Here is a 16,612-nt window from a genome sequence, read left to right on the forward strand (position 1 = left end):
AACCACTCTGGTTTAGATCAGGGAGGCCGTTCCTCCCAATCACGCCTCTCCATGTGTCTCCATCATTACCCACGTGCGCGTTGAAGTCCCCCAGCAGAACTATGGAGTCCCCGACTGGAGCCCCATTCAGGACTCCACTCAAGGTCTCCAAGAAGGCAGAATACTCTGAACTCTTGTTTGGTGCATATGCACAAACAACAGTCAGAGTTTTCCCCCCCACAACCCGCAGGCGTAGGGAGGCGACCCTCTCGCCCACCAGGTTAAACTCCAACGTAGCGGCGCTCAGCCGGGGGCTTGTGAGTATCCCCACACCCGCCTGGCGCCTCACACCCTGGGCAACTCCGGAGAAGAAAAGAGTCCAACCCCTATCCAGGAGTATGGTTCCAGAACCAAGACTGTGCGTAGAGGTAAGCCCCACCAGATCTAACCGGTAGCGCTCCACCTCCCGCACAAGTTCCGGCTCCTTCCCCCACAGAGAGGTGACATTCCACGTCCCCCAGAGCCAGCCTCTGCTGCCCGGGTCTGGTCCGTCGAGGCCCCTGACCTTCACTGCCACCCATGTGGCAGCGCACCCGACCCCAGCGGTTCCTCCCACAGGTGGTGGGCCCATGGGATGGAGGGATGTCCGCCACGTAGCTTTTTCGGGCTGTGCCCGACCGGGCTCCGTGGCAAACCCGGCCACCAGACGCTCGCTGACGAGCCCTCCATCTGGGCCTGGCTCCAGACGGGGGCCCCGGGCTTCCTCCGGGCAGGGTCACTTCATCCCTTCCTCGATTTTTCATAGGATTTTTGAACCATTCTTTGTCTGGCCCCTCACCTGAGACCACTTTGCCTTGGGAGACCCTACCAGGAGCACAAAGCTCCAGACAACACAGCCCTCAGGTTCATAGGGACACACAAACCTCTCCACCACGATAAGGTGATGGTTCCCGGAGAAGTCCTTCAGTTTCATGGTCCTGGTATTGTTCATGCTGGCTCACTTTCACACTGTCATGGTTTACTGGGACACTTAAATAGAACCAAGCTATTGTTAATGTTCTCAGTCACACCTGTGCTTTTCCTACAGTTGCAAGTGAAAATGTCTGCCGTGAAAAGGCTATGTGAACCAACATAATTAACAACATCTTCTTTTCCCATGTTGATTAAGCAACATCACCCTATCTTTCTCAATCCAATTCTGCCTTGTATTTTATTCAATTTCTTTTACCAGTTATTGATTTAACTGTTTTCATACAAAAAAATGGTCAGTAGTTTAGCTACCATAGCAACCTTAGAATATTTGTGTGGATTTACTGCTGTAAACCGTACTTTGTCTTTGTCTGTCTCTGTCTGTCTGTCTGTCTGTCTTTCTGTCTCATCCATCCATCCGTTATCTATCTATCTATGTATCTATCTGTCTTTCTGTCTCATCCATCCATCCGTTATCTATCTATCTATCTATCTGTCTGTCTGTCTGTCTGTCTGTCATTCTGTCTTTCTGTCTCCATCCATCCATCCGTTATCTATCTATCTGTCTGTCTGTCTGTCTATCTATCTAGTGCTGGTTGGAACTGTAATACTGCAGTCATGCGCTTGGCTGAGAATCTCAATCCCATGTAAAATTTGCTGATATATTATGTGCATTGGCAGTCTCAGCATGCCTTTTTAGGATAAAGTAAACATTACATTAGCTGTAAGAAAGCTGAGGGACTCCTACATGTGTTATTTATGAACAACATCATTATTCATATATATATATATATATATATATATATATATATATATATATATATATATTTAAATCCCCTATTTGATAAGAGTAAATCACTTCTGCCCCCATTAAGTGTTGGGAATACTTCAGGCTGGTACCACATGGTAGAACACAGATGCCTAATTCAATCAGAAAGCCCTAGGGCGGCCCTGCATGGCTAACTACATCACAGTTAAGCGTCTTGATTTTGTCAGAATTATAGAAAATGACAAGTGAACTCGACGTGAACCAGAGAGTCAGGGTGGAATCCTCGTATTGGCATTTCTTAATCTAAGCAGGGCGGTGCCAGAAAATCAATACTTTTCAGCATGCTCTTTTTCTGCTGCTTTCTCCCCATGAGTCTGAAGAAAAGGATCACAGTACAGTAACACAGAAATTCTGTACAGTCATGAAACACAAGGCAACATACAGCTGGCAATTGTAAAAACACAATTCTTTCTCAGTTCTTTCAAAATTAGGATAACTTTATTTGAAATCTGCAATAAATCATTCATGGGCTCTGAATAAGATCTGTCATTTGTAGCTGATGTAATCCTGTAAAAGCAACCAATGAAATGCCTCCTTGCCCAGTTGCGGGTACTCTACCCATGTCAGTGTGTGTCGCCGCAGCATTGCTAACATTGATGTTTGTTTTAAACATTCAGTACAATAATATAGAGACAGCGTGCATTTAAGTCCCGTCCACACCGGAGGGGAAAATAACTCTCCGCTCTCCATTGACTTAGACTTGCGTGAAGGTGCCTTCTCATCAATTTCGTCTGCTAGCAAACACCAAGAGAAATTTCTTAAAGCTGCTGTGTGGTGATATTAACTACCAGTAATGCAAAGAACACATTACTTTTTATAATCTTTTTTCAGCAGGAAGAATGTGGTGGCCTATGGGATCCTGACACTAAGCTAACGTTATGTACAACAGTATGTGTTAGCTCAACTTAAAGACATATAGTTAGCCTAAAGCTAACATTTGGATATTTGACTTGGTAACGAAATGTTTGCCGTAAAAAATGAACATGGGACATAACGTTAGCTTACACGTTGAGAAAAAGGCTTGCACGCGGTCTTCTAAAGTGTGTAAGTATTTTACTCTTAATGCCAACAACAACTTCGTAGTCTGTAGACTTTGTAAAATGCATGTCTGAGTCAGGATAACAGCAGCAAAACACCGTAAGTTCTGCTCACCTTTTTGTCCCTTTCCCTCCCAAGTAGAGTTTAGATTCTCTGCCCCAGTCCAAGCCTGAACTTGATCCACGGGCCGGGTCGGGCCGATATTTCCCGCCACTATCCTCGGGCCGGGCCGGGCCGGGCCCTTGATCAAGCATTTGTGTTTTTTTTAATCATTACTTTATTTGCCTAATTGGGTGGGGAGAAAGCTATGCCTCTCCATCTTCTCCCGCAGCTCTGGGTATATGTCCTGCACTGACTTGAGTGTGAGGTAAACTGTGCTAAATCGTGTCTCCCCCATCTGTAGCACTGTCTTTGATAATTGCGCATCCAGGCCAGATTGTTTCAGATATCTCACGAGTCCTTTATAATGTCAGTTAAAATGGCCCACGTATAAAAAAATTGTCGGGTTTAAATCGGGCTCATAATTCCAGTTAAAGTGCCCATATTATGAAAAAATAACTTTTTCTGGGATGTGGGGTGTTATTTTGTGTCTCTGATGCTTCCACACGCATACAAACTAAGAAAAAATCCATGCTGTTTTGAGTGAGATACGGGTTTCTGAATGTGTCCTTCAGTCTCCGGGTGAGCTGTTCTACTAGCGGTAGCATGCTAGCTCGTTCTCAATGGCAAAACACTGCTACAACACACACATTCACCCAAATTTACAAAATAAATTGTATAGAACTGTTTACATGTCCCTGTTCTGCAGGTATTCCACGCAAAGTTGGAAGTGCGCCCTTGTTTAGAAGAAGTCGCCCGGCTAATCCTGCCTCGTACAGGCCGAAGTTGGAGAAACAGATAGCTAGCTCATGTAATCCTTACCTAGCTACTGCGCATGTGCAACTGACAACAAAGATGTTACAGCAGTGAGAGGTCTGACTCTGTAGCTAAAACAGAGACCTGAACACAGTGTGAAAAGAGGAGCTGCAGTACATCTGCAGTATATTTTGTGCAGTACAACAAAAATATGGTGTTTTTTGAAAATTAAACCATGTAAACCTATTCTGATACAATCTCAAATTACAATTATGAACCTGAAAATGAGCATAATATGGCCACGTTATGGGGTTCGGGCTCGGACACAATGTGCACGGGCTCGGGCAGGGTCGGGCTTGATTTTTTTTGGGCCCGATCTAAGCTTTACTCCCAAGCATGTGCGATTAGTGACACGGAATGTGTTCCCAGTAGTAGCCCAAACAGTACGTTAACCCGTTGATTCGTTCTAATGCCCCGCTATGACTTAACATTAAGCATCATGAAACGCTGTCAGTCAGCAATGTTATTTTTTTTTCATGAGTGACCCAATCGATTAAAGACTGTTCCCACTGCGCAATGTGACGTCGAAGGGACGTCTTTTCCATGTAATTTTTGGACGTCCAATTTCGGCCCACTGAAGGGGTTGTTTTGTAACGCCAGGCGATGTCTTTTTTTGACATCTACCGCACGTCTAATGTTGACATCCGGGGGACCTCCATGTAAAGGCTATTTATAGTCCAAATGTGGTCGTTTGTGGACGTCTTTTCAACGTCAAATTTAGACTAATTTTAGACGTCGTTTTTATACTACTTTTATAACTGTAGTCCAATGTTTCAAGAGGGTGGAGGACATGTTTTCTGTACCATGTGATAATTTTCCTGTGTAGCTTTGTTTGGCTCAGCAGCTAGTTTTAACAGGAAATGCATTACACCTTTGTATGCGTCTCCAGTTAGCACCTGCTGCTGAGCCAATGGCAGTGGAGTTTTTGGAAAATGACCTGGAACAGTATGCCACCTTCTGAAATGGGACTAGATCATTTTCCAAAAACTCCATTTGATTGTCTTAGCAGCAGATAACTGGAGAAGCATACAAAGGTATAATGCATTTCCAGTTCAAACTAGCTGCTGAGCTTGGCACAGAACACATGTCCTCCACTCTCTGGGGACTACAGTTATACAGATACAAATAAATCCCAATTCATTACTCCCATTTCCATCTTTATTCAAAAATAAATTGCCCTAAATGGCATCAGAAGGGCACCAGACATATCAAGCACAATGTACAATTTATAAAGCGCTTTTCAAGGTACTCAAAGACAATTTACACAAGTTCAAATTATTATAGAAAATAGCACAATATAACACGCTATTATAAGCAAGCTATTCTGAAAATAAAAAACCTTTTGATCATGTAGCTAGATTTTGAGATAATTAGCCTACATTGGTCTATACTAAGGGCTAATGTACAAAAATACTATTAAAAGCTTAAACCAGTGTTTTTTAAAGTCTGAGACTGTGTGCTTCCCCTCAATCAAAGAGCTGGGGCACATTCAATCTCAAAACAGCATGTTTCCTGGGGACGGTGTACAACAACTTGAGTTGTTTTCTCTCGTTTGGTGGGTGTGTCTCTCAATTATTGGCTGTGTTCTAGGTGATACGCAATCAGTAGAGATGTGTCTGTAAACCCGTGGAAAAAGGTGCTTGCGCACACAACAGGATGTCCAACGCACCCTGTTTCAGTTTTTTTTTAAACGTGACTTGTTAGCCTTTCTCATTTTTTGGATGCCTATGGGATCAGGATAATGTTATTTAAACCTAAAGACACTGAACAATTGAGCCAAGAATAACATTTATTCATTAAGAAAAGTCATTATTTTTTTAATCTGTAGGAGTCGCTGAAATATACAGCATTTCTCTCTTTTGACTACACACTTGTGAGCTGTGTATCCCTGCTTCACAACAGCAGTGTGTACATGTTGGAGAACAAAAACTGATTGTCACACTAACACTACTGAACAAATTTAAGTACTGCTCATCATATTGTCCACTGTCCATCATAATGTAAATTATTTCAGTAAAAAAAAAGGCTGTCTCTGCTACAGTCTCTACTCCAGTCTGTTGCCAGTCGGGGAAGTCCTTGATGGCCGTCTCGGCGTCGGACTCAGGAAAGTAGGATTCCTCTGTGCTGCTGCTACTGCTGCAAGAACAAAAGATTTGGGTTATGTGCGTTATTTGAAAAAGTATGTTTTAATGCATGGACATTTATTTTTTCGTCTCCCTTTGTTTTTAAGAAGTGGTTGAGTAATAATTGTAACGTAAGTCGTTTTTTTTGCAGATGTGAATAGAAGACATGAAGTTTCATTAAGAAGAATATGGCAAGCCAAATGTTGTTAACATAGTTAAATTCTCTGCTAAATTTCCCTCAGAAGCCTTTCAATATAATTGAACAGTAAGGCCATTTGGTCAGTAGGGGGGAGCTGCAGTCAGTGCAGTTTCATTTTGGATGAAGTTCCAAATCCACAACAGGTGAGCTGTTTACGGTAGAAGGGATACAGCTATGGCCAAAAGTTAGGCAAGAATCCCGCAAAATCTAGACTAATATAAAAATATATTTGTTATACTTTCACCCAGGAAAACACGTGTTTCGTTCCTCTAGAGTTTTAATTCAAACCACGATCTGTTTCCTAAAATTAACTAGTTGTTTTGGTGCCTAAACTTAACTGTCGCCACTGTAGCTGTATCCCATCTAGCCTCAACCGCTGTTAAAGCACCATTCTGACAATATGTATTTAGATCACTTTCCAAAGGAAAGCTTTAAATAGCATGTTATACATCGTCCCATTAAATATGCCATAACTTTCTCTCTAAAAGGGCTAACATCAAGGTTTAATGGTAATCACAATTATTTAAAAAAGCATTTACTTTTCATACCAAAGGTGTCATTTTATGCTGCCCTCTCTTTACTTCCTACTACTACTACTACTACTACTACTACTACTACTACTACTACTTCCTTCTCTTTACTTCCTACTCCCATTTTCAATTAAGATTTTTGTAAACTTACCACAGATGATTTGGAAAAGTAATGAATGGGAATATGGCAGCTTTCCACATTTCCCCGTTGAATATCTTGGTCATCATGGCACAGCCTTAACTTCAGAGACAAATGTGTGTCACTTTGTAACACACGTTAAAATGCTCGCCTAGCTGCTAGCATGGCACGCCCTCATACTCTGCTTCTGACTGGCTAGTAGTCCTTACCTAGGTACTGTCAGGACACGCCCTCATACTCTGCTTCTGACTGGCTAGTAGTCCTTACCTAGGTACTGAGCATGTACGACATACCAACAAAGATGGAATAGAAGTGAGATGCCTCACTCTGTAGCTAAAACAGAGAGCTCAACACACAGGGTGAAAAGAGGAGCTGCAGCAATGTGCGGTACAACAAAAATATGGTGTTTTTTGAAAATGAATCCATGTAAACCTAGTCTGGTACAACCTCTAAATACAATTATGAACCTGAAAATGAGCATAATGTGAGCACTTTAAGTATACAGACAGAGTATTGCACAGAGGAGTTATTGATATTGCATAATTGCACATGAGTAAATTGTCACATATGGTGCGTGTGGTCTACTTGGAACAGTGTTGATTATAAAGTCTGACAGCAGCAGGAAGGATGTGTGGTATCTCTCTTTCACTGCACGTTAGGGTTACATTTTGAATACAGTATTTTATGCAAAATGTAACCTAAGTACAACTTCCAAAGGGTTAAAATATGTACCGTTGATATATGGATATGATTTAATAATAGTTTATTACCTACCTATTTCAAAGTCTGTGTAGGTCTTCTTCTTTGGCTTTCTGTTTTCTGGAATCATTAGTGCCTCTTCCTCTGAGCAGGCCAATTCAGCAGTGGTCGTCAAATCATAGTTTTCAAACTCTTCCCTGTTATCTGAAAGAGATTAATATACAGAGGTAATTAATAATTCAAGCAAAATGTAGTAGATAGAGGAAGTCTAGGAACCCTTGAACATACAGGGGATAGAAAAATAGAGCAACAAATAGGCCTAAGAATCATGAGTGGCACTGCAACTGCCCCAAATACTAGATAGATTTTGATTACAGCTGTGTAATTTGCATCATGTATCACACTAATATGACAACATACCTGACTCTTTTTACTTGTTGATCAGGCTTATACACACAACTATTCTTGTGGTATGATGTCCTTCATCTCTGCATTGCCTTCTCTCACAACTCCTGGCTATGTTTTCTGATCTTCCACTATACCAACATAAAAACAGACACACTATGTGAAAGCTACTATCAAAAAATACTGCTCTTTTGTGAGGATGCAGTATTTTTACTATTGCAAACTATTGTTTTGCAATGAACACAGTGTATTTCTGACATTTAGTAGAAGATGGTGATGATATTCTTAGCAAGAACCACCTTTTTAATGAGGGATAACTAGTGAAGCAAACAAGCAAACAAACAACAGTCTACCAAAGAGTTACCCTTGCTATAAACATGATACGGAAAAGTTAAGTACCAATAAAATGAATTGTGATATTGATAATTGTATTGATCTTAAAGTCAAATGTGATTCAGTACGTCCATCGAACGCGTTTAGCACCTGTTAAAGCCGATTATAAACCGCTAATGTCAGTTTTATGTAACGTTAGCTAGGCTTATGGTCAATTTGACTGTCCTGACAGTAGCTAACTACATTAAGCTAACGCTAGCTTGTCAGGTAAATTATTTTCATTTAAGTAATCAACGTTAGTGATATAGCTAGCAGTAAGAAAATTGTGGTAACAGGTGGCTATGCTCATTGGGGTGTTTTGAAGGCTAACGTTAGCCAACGAAAACGGGCACCATCTAATTACTGATGTTTTATGACTGTTAGCACTCCAAACCCCGTTTTCAAAACCAATTGTTAACCAGATTTAATGCTGAGTGTACAGAAACGAACCACAGTCCTAAAACTAATTTTACATTTTGGTAATAAGCAGGGTAAAAATAGAACCTTATCACAATGGGAGTTAAACAAACGTTAGCCTGCCATGAGACGTCCCCTGAACCTCTTCGCCTTTTTTAAATATGATTTAGCTAGCTAACGTTAATGGCCTGTGTAATGTTAACGTTATGGTTAGCCAAATTACGTTAACATTAAATTATGGAACAACAGCCAGTAAATTAACTTACCGCAACAGACATAGCTAGCTAACGTAAACTTTACATTCAGATTCAGTCAGATTAGTATATTTAGCTAGCTAGAGCACATATATTTTAATTTTAAATGAATGTGAAAAGGGCGGCTAGTGAGATGTTAGCCTGATCTAACGGCTCTAAGTTACTTTAAACCATGACATGGTGTAACTTACTAACAAATCTTGTTATTTGTCAGAGGAACACCAACTTCCACATGCAAAAACGTCGAAATATTTGTATTAACATTACGTTAAGATGCTTACCATGAGGTTTGACAGCAGCAACGAAGCAGTCTCCATCCTAACCATTCGTAGACTGTGGCAACCGTCTTTTGTCCTTTCTTTATCGACTGTGGCGCGAATGTGTTGCTGGGCAGAATTCAGATTCACTGTCCATCACATCAACAAGGTGTGTAAAGTAAAGACATCCAGACGCTCATTAGACGATGCTTTAAAATGACTAACGATCAAGTGAGGAACTTGAATGACATTGTACCGACATAGTTAATACGTTGCTGCGATGTATAGATTTCCATAATTAAGACGCCCAGATGCTCAATAAACGATGCTTCTAAATGACCCGCGAACAACTGAGGAACTTTACAACTGACTAGCTAACATGCTGCGATGCATAGCTACATTTCCATCAAAATAAGATGTCCAGACGATGCTTCAAAATAACTCGCGATCAGTTGCATACGTTGCGGACGTATGTGTGTGCTTACATCCATGGGTTAATCATGTAAGTTTCCTGCACCTGTCATAGACATCCAAATGACGTCCAAAAAATTACCCAGTTCAAAGATCAAATGTTGAACATCAATATGACGTCCAAGTTGGGTCACGGTTGGACGTCCAAATAGTGGACCTAGTTTGGACGTCGAATAGATGTCCAGAATTGGTCATGGACCGACAGACCCAATATTAACATGATCTGCACGTCTATCCGACATCCAATGTTTAGTGGGTTATATTAGACAATCTGCAACTTGCCTTATGTTGGATTTATTTGATGCATCTCATTTCATATGTTGCTAAAATTGCACTTTTCTTACTGTAAGATTAAAGGGAGAAGAGCTTGGATGTTAAACAAGAGCTTATTCATTATTTTACCTACTACTGTTAAAAAAAAAGAGCAAATACAGGCTACTCTTTTTGCACTTGCTCTGTTTACTTTAAGTTTTTATTTTTGTATTCCTCCTGAAAGTGACTTTATTTTGTTGTTGGATTGATAGCCTACATCTGGCTTCAGGTTGCACTACAAATTAATTTTACTTGAACAGTGCAGTGTTTATAGTGCAATTTTAATAAATAGAGATTTAAACCTTATTGAATTATTATGAAAATTATTTGTTTGTGTAAATTGTTAATAATTGATCGCTAATTGAAAAAATAATCACTAGATTAATCGTTTAAAAAATAATCGTTTGGGACAGCCCTAATCACCATACAGCAGCGTTTAGGCATTTTTCAGTTGTTTGCTAGCAGACGGAATTGACGAGTTTTTCCCTCCCGGTGGGCGTGGCATTCTGAGTATGACGCGTTGCTCTCTGTCTTTATTAGCTGTTTGCTTACCGGTGACATGAAGTAAAACTGCGGTCCTTTCTCTGCTCTGAAGCAGCACCGCAGCGGCGCTTGTGCACGTCTGTGTGTGGGGTGGTTGGAACACTGCTTCCATAGCAACGTCAGCACTGTAGCCTACTAAGGGTTATAATTCACATTAAAATGAACAATTCCATTTATGGTGCAGTAAGACAAGGTGAATAGGACTTATTTTGGAATATTTATGTTGATGGTTATGTCCTCATTTATCTCATTTCCTTCTTGCAGAATACAGAACTGGCAGACGGCAGAATGCCCTGATTGACCAATCAGAATCAAGTATTCAACCAAGCCATGAATAGACAAAACACATTTGTCTGTATACAGTATGAAATATCGACATAACACACATCAATATACAGACTAGACAAAACACATTTGTCTGTATACAGTATGAAATATTGACATATCACACATAGTCTGTAGACTACACTAAAACTTTAACACCCTGTCTACACCAGAAGCGTTCTAGCTATGTTTTCCAGACGTATGTCTGACAGAGCACTTCTGTTTTAATCAGCGCAGCTGTCTATAATGACCATGTAATGGCTCACACTTTACGCAAGCAACTGCAAACCAGAGTGTATTTTTAGGCTTAAAGTCTACAGTGATTGTGTATTGGGCTATGAGTTTTGACTTGACTGTGGCTGAACACATTCAGTACACATTCTGCTGCGGCTACTGTGTTGTTGCTATGCTGCTTTCACTTCACAGCCCATAAAGAAAAAGTGTAGGTGCTATACGGCTTTATGGTATGTTCAGACAAAATGCACATTTTAGACATGATTGCATGCTAAGTCAAGGGAAAGATGTGAATACAGTAAATGCAAGTTTTCACAAAGTGGCAGAAACGGAGGTGAAACCGACTATGAACAAGTTTAAAATGTTTAAACTTGATTGAAAAAATCCACGCTTACCCAAGGGCCATGCATTTCATAATCAACATGAGAGAAAAATAGGAGAGAGAGTGGATGAATAAAATGGATAGATTTGGAATTCCTGGTGAGTTGTGAGATCAGTGTGGGACTGAGCTGGCACACAGACAGACACACACACACACACACACACACACACACACACACACCGTGTTGGTGCGGCATACATTGGTCAGCAAAGTTGGTACATTGGCTGTTTGGGGCAAATAACTGCACAAACAGCCCAGTGGTAAAAATATGGCTCGCATTTTGTCTGAACACATCTTCATCTGTAGGGTTGGGCATCGAGAACCAAATCCTACTTGGAATGGTTTCAAAAATTACGATTCCAATGGATCTTTAAAACGTAGGGTATGTCACCTGTTTCAACAGCCAATAGAGAAGTCAGCTGGTGAAGTCAGTTACAAACTGTCAGCTGGTGGCGTTTTAGACGGCTCAATGAGAGCCCGAGAGCGTGATAATGTGGTCGAGCGATCTAGAGGGTGACTGAAGAGAGGGAGCAGGGTTGGAACAAAGCAGTGAATCAGAGAAATTAAACGTTGTTTCTACCATTTATTCATTAGTTTTAGCTTGCTAACTACTTTTCTCTTGTCTCAGGCGTTACAGTTGACTTAATGTTAATAAGGGGATATATTATTTTTTATCATATCATAATTTCCAAATTTTCAAATTACAGTAGTTGGGGCGCCTGGGTAGCTCACCTGGTATTGCAAGCGCCTATATATGGAGGTTTACTCTTTCAGCTGTCCAATAAAAATAAAGGCCTAAAATGCCCCAAAAAAACTAAATTACAGTAGTTGGCTACAATTTTTCCAGGTACCCCCTGGCAACTGCAGAAGTACCCCCTGGGGTACACGTACCGCTTGTTGGATATCACTGGTCTAGTCAATAGTTTTCGCAATATATTGATCCAGACAGTGTTGGAAGGATGACTTTCCTTGCCCCTGTCACACCAAATACATGCTCTTGGGGGAATTGTGTGGCCTAGACCTACTCTATCTGTAAAGTATCACAAGGTAATGTCTGTTATGATTTGACACTATAAATAAAATTAATTTGAATTGGAAAGACGCATGGACAGACAAACTATCAGCATCCTCAGCAGCATTCCCAGCACAACACCTATGGTCCTGGAAATCCTTCTCCTCCTCTAACACTCCCCTTTATACAATTTTACATCCGTCTGAAACTTATTTCGCTTTATTCTTTACATTGCAAACCATCCAGAATTACGATAAAAAGATAGTTGCTTGGTTTTCTCTTCCACTGCCTCCCCTGAACATGCAGTAGTTTCCTTTTCCTGATACAATCAGAGGGCCGATGGGGAGAAAGCAAAACAAAGAGCGAAAACAAAAGTGGACAAAATAGGGAAAAACTCGCAGGGACTCCTTTCAGTGCAAACAAACTTACTTTTCATCAGGTCCTATTACACGTCCCATTCACATTTATTGGATTGAGTCCTTACAGTATAAACAAGGGGCTGACAGGGGTTGATTCCTCCAATAAGTCCTACGGCCCTAGAGGAGGGGGTCACCCAGAGGACAGAAATGCAGAAGGGCCTTCCTGAGGGCCAATACTGACCCAGACCAGAGCCCTGCCCAAAATATGGCTAACATCCCCTTACCCCCACCTCCACTCTGAACCTTTCCCTCTGCTGCACTCGTTCTTCTTTTCACTGGCTCGCTGTCTTCCAAAAGCCCTGCTTTCCTACAATTCTCCAGTGTTGGAAGAAGTATTCAGATCCTTTACTTAAGTTAAAGTCCTAATACCGCACTGTATAAATACTATAAATACCCAAGTTTCACCTGCGTTTGTTTCTTTCCGTTTTGTCCAAGTTTCTTGTGGATTATATGTGACTGAAGGGACTTTACATTTCATGTAAAATGAAGACTCTGGTGTTGCTGTGGTTGGCCTTGTGCCTTTTTTTCACAACTGAAGAGAGAGGAGTCTACAGTAAAACTCATGGCGTCCTTACCTATACATGTGAGTGCCTGCTGTCGCTTAGACCTCCAGTGATGCCAGACTTGCAAGGGGATATACTGAATAACTACCCCGAACTGAAAAGACCGAGGAGGCCTACGCGAGCAAAGCCCAAAACGGAAAGAAAGAAAAGAGGATCAAGAGGTGGAGTGACAGAAAGAATAAGGAGGGGATAACAAACACCTCTTGCCGGTAATTACTTTCTCAAATGTCCGATCCTTGAAATGGATGAACTGATGGCGAAAGTCAAGTATGAGAGTTATTTCAGGCAAAGCAATCTCATCTGTTTTACAGAGCGTTGGTTAAAAGAGGAAATGGCAGATCCCAACCTGCCTAGTTACACACTAATAAGGGCAGACAGAGACAGTTTAAAATCACGGAAATCAATGTGGAGGACGTCTGCACATGGGATTATGAAATCCTGGTGGTCTCGTTTCGACCCTTTTTATATACCGAGTGAATTTGGTCAGATCACCATTATTTTAACCTATGTACCGGGGCCCGACTTCGAGGGGGTGGCGACCAAAATCGCAGAGAACTACAATAGAACACTTACCCGGTCAGCTGACCAGCCGGTCTTTGTGCTGGGGGACCTTAACTCTTGCAATCTGTCAAGTCACCTACCTACATTACAACAATATGTGGCAATATACAGGATTCCTATAAAGCCATCTGTACACCAGCCTTAGGAAAATATGACCACAATGTTGTATGTCTACTCCCTTGAAATAGGGCAAAACTGAAACGGGAAAAGCCAGTAACTAAGGATAACTTTGGACTGACGATAGCAAAGAGGAGCTGAGAGACTGTCTGGAAGATACTGACTGGCAGATCTTCTTAGACTCCTGTGACAATCCACATGAACTAACGGATACCATTACATCGTATATAATGTTTTGCGAGATAAATATTATCCACACAAAAACAGTTAGAATATTCCCAAACAATAAGTTGTGGATAACTAGCAACCTAAAGGACTGTATTAATGGTAAAAAAAAAAACATGCCTTCTCTATTGGGAATACAGAGCTTGTTAGGGAAAAGAGATTTGAACTGAGAAGTAAACTAAAGAAGGCAAGGACAGAGTACAAAGACGGTAGAGAAACGTTTTTGTTTAGGCAACGCTAAGAAAGCATGGGAAGGGTTAAATCAGATGATGGGCAGAGATGCTGGACAGCAATGCCCCCCACTATCCCATCTTTCACTTTTACCATCTTTTGCAAATGACTTAAATGTGTTTTACAGCCGTTTTGATAAGACAAACTTCTGTATTAAGTGTGATGAAGTGTGTAACTCTGTCCAAGAATATATTCCAATTACACTCACTGAACATGAAATAGCTTCAAGCCTGGCGTACATTAAACCCAACAAGGCCCCAGGACCGGATGGCCTCAGAGGGACAGTGCTTAAAGTCTGTGCTTATCAACTAAAAGGAGTGCTAACTAAGTTATTCCAGTTACTTCTACAGACGTGTACAGTTCCTAAATCATGGAAGTTGTCGAACATCGTACCCATTCCAAAGAAATCTTGAGCTGTACAATTAAATGATTTTAGACCCATTGCACTTACCTCCATCCTATGTAAACGCACGGAAAGAGTTGTAAGCAAACATATAACATCTTCTGTATCCAGCTCTTTAGACCAGTTGCAATTTGCATACAAAGGCCAGAGGGGTACAGATGATGCAACTGTAACCTTGTTTAATACCATAGCTAAGCACCTGCAGGTCACTACTCATTATGTCAGAGTATTGTTCATAGATTTTACATCTGCATTTAACACTATGCATATTATACACACATTCTGCTGCAGAGAATGGTGGACTTGGGGGTTAATGGAGGTATAATTCACTGGGTAAGAGACTTTCTCTCTGACCGCCCTCAAAGAGTTATTTTTGGAAATATTGTGTCAGACGAAAGTGTGTTAAATACAGGAGCACCACAAGGGGACAATCTTATCACCATTGTTTTTCTCTATTTATACGAATGAGCTAAAGATCCACCATGATCATTTTCGATTACTTAAATACGCAGACGATAGGTTGCCCTATTACAGAGAGGGGACACTGAGAGAGAGCATTCATATTTCAACCATGGAATAAACCTACAAGACTGGTGTCAAACTTGCTTCTTAGAAATAAATGCCAGTAAGACAAAATAGCTTGTTATTCAAAATGGGATAGAGGGGATACAACCAATAACAATCAAGGGACAGATAGTTGAAATAGTTAATGATTTTAAATACCTTGGCACGTATATTGACGGAAAACTTACTTTTAAGGAAAACACAGATTTTAGAACAGAGATTGTATTTTATCTCTGTTCTCAACTAGCCTGGAAAAACCCTGATGAACTTCTGGCAAATTTGAGATTTGTTCTGCAAGTCAGTCTGGCCAAGAGCCCATTCAAGCCCATTTCCAATTTTTCCAAATCGAGGCACCAATCACAACCATTGACGATGATGATGACGATAGCGCAGCAGCTTTTTGTTTACATTCAACATGACGTCCACCGCTTCGGCAGCAACCCGTTGATGCCGCTGTTGCTGCCACGTCACCCAGATCGTTAGCCTGATTGGTTGAAGGACTATCCAATTGTGCCCAGAGGCATTTGAGTGGCGTCCGTTGGTGACGCCCCTTTGGAAATGTGCTGCGAATGAACTTTGTCCAGACCCCCTCTCAGTCACAAATGAGAAGGGTCTGGTGTCAACCAGGCTAGTTCTCAATGGCTTTACCTGCTACGAAAGCTTAACAACTTCGGAGTGAACCAAAATATCCTGGAAACTGTATATAAAAGCTTAGTGACACATGATGATCATGTGGTATGGTAACCTAACCATCCAAAGGAGGAACAAACGCAGAGAATAGTAAGCATGGCCTCAAAAATGATAGGAAAGCCACAAAAGCACTTAAGCAGTATTTATGAGGAACGCATTACAAACAAAACCGAGAAAATTGTTAGTGACCCCTCCCATCCATTTCACAGCGAATTTGAACTCCTACCCTTAGGGAGTACCAACAGCAAATGGAAACAATCCTTCATCCCCAATGCTGTGAAGGTGCTAAATAACACTGGGAACCGTACTAAGAATGGAATGTAGGGTGAAGCAGACTTCCGGGTTGCAGGTTTTATGCACAGCAAGCATTTTTAGTAGGCTATATTTACTTTTGTAAATGTAACCTTTGTAAAGTAAATTTTTATGAAATGTATTG

At 41.0% G+C, this 16,612-nt stretch overlaps 1 protein-coding gene across 1 annotated transcript in view; it reads right to left on the reverse strand.

Moving 5' to 3' along the window:
- Positions 1-16,612, reverse strand: part of LOC144529117 (retinoic acid receptor beta-like) — a 314,488-nt gene that overhangs the window by 167,556 nt on the left and 130,320 nt on the right. The window lies entirely within an intron of this gene.

The sequence above is a fragment of the Sander vitreus genome, chromosome 14 (genome assembly GCF_031162955.1).
Source record: "Sander vitreus isolate 19-12246 chromosome 14, sanVit1, whole genome shotgun sequence".
Classification (NCBI taxonomy): Eukaryota; Metazoa; Chordata; class Actinopteri; order Perciformes; family Percidae; genus Sander; species Sander vitreus.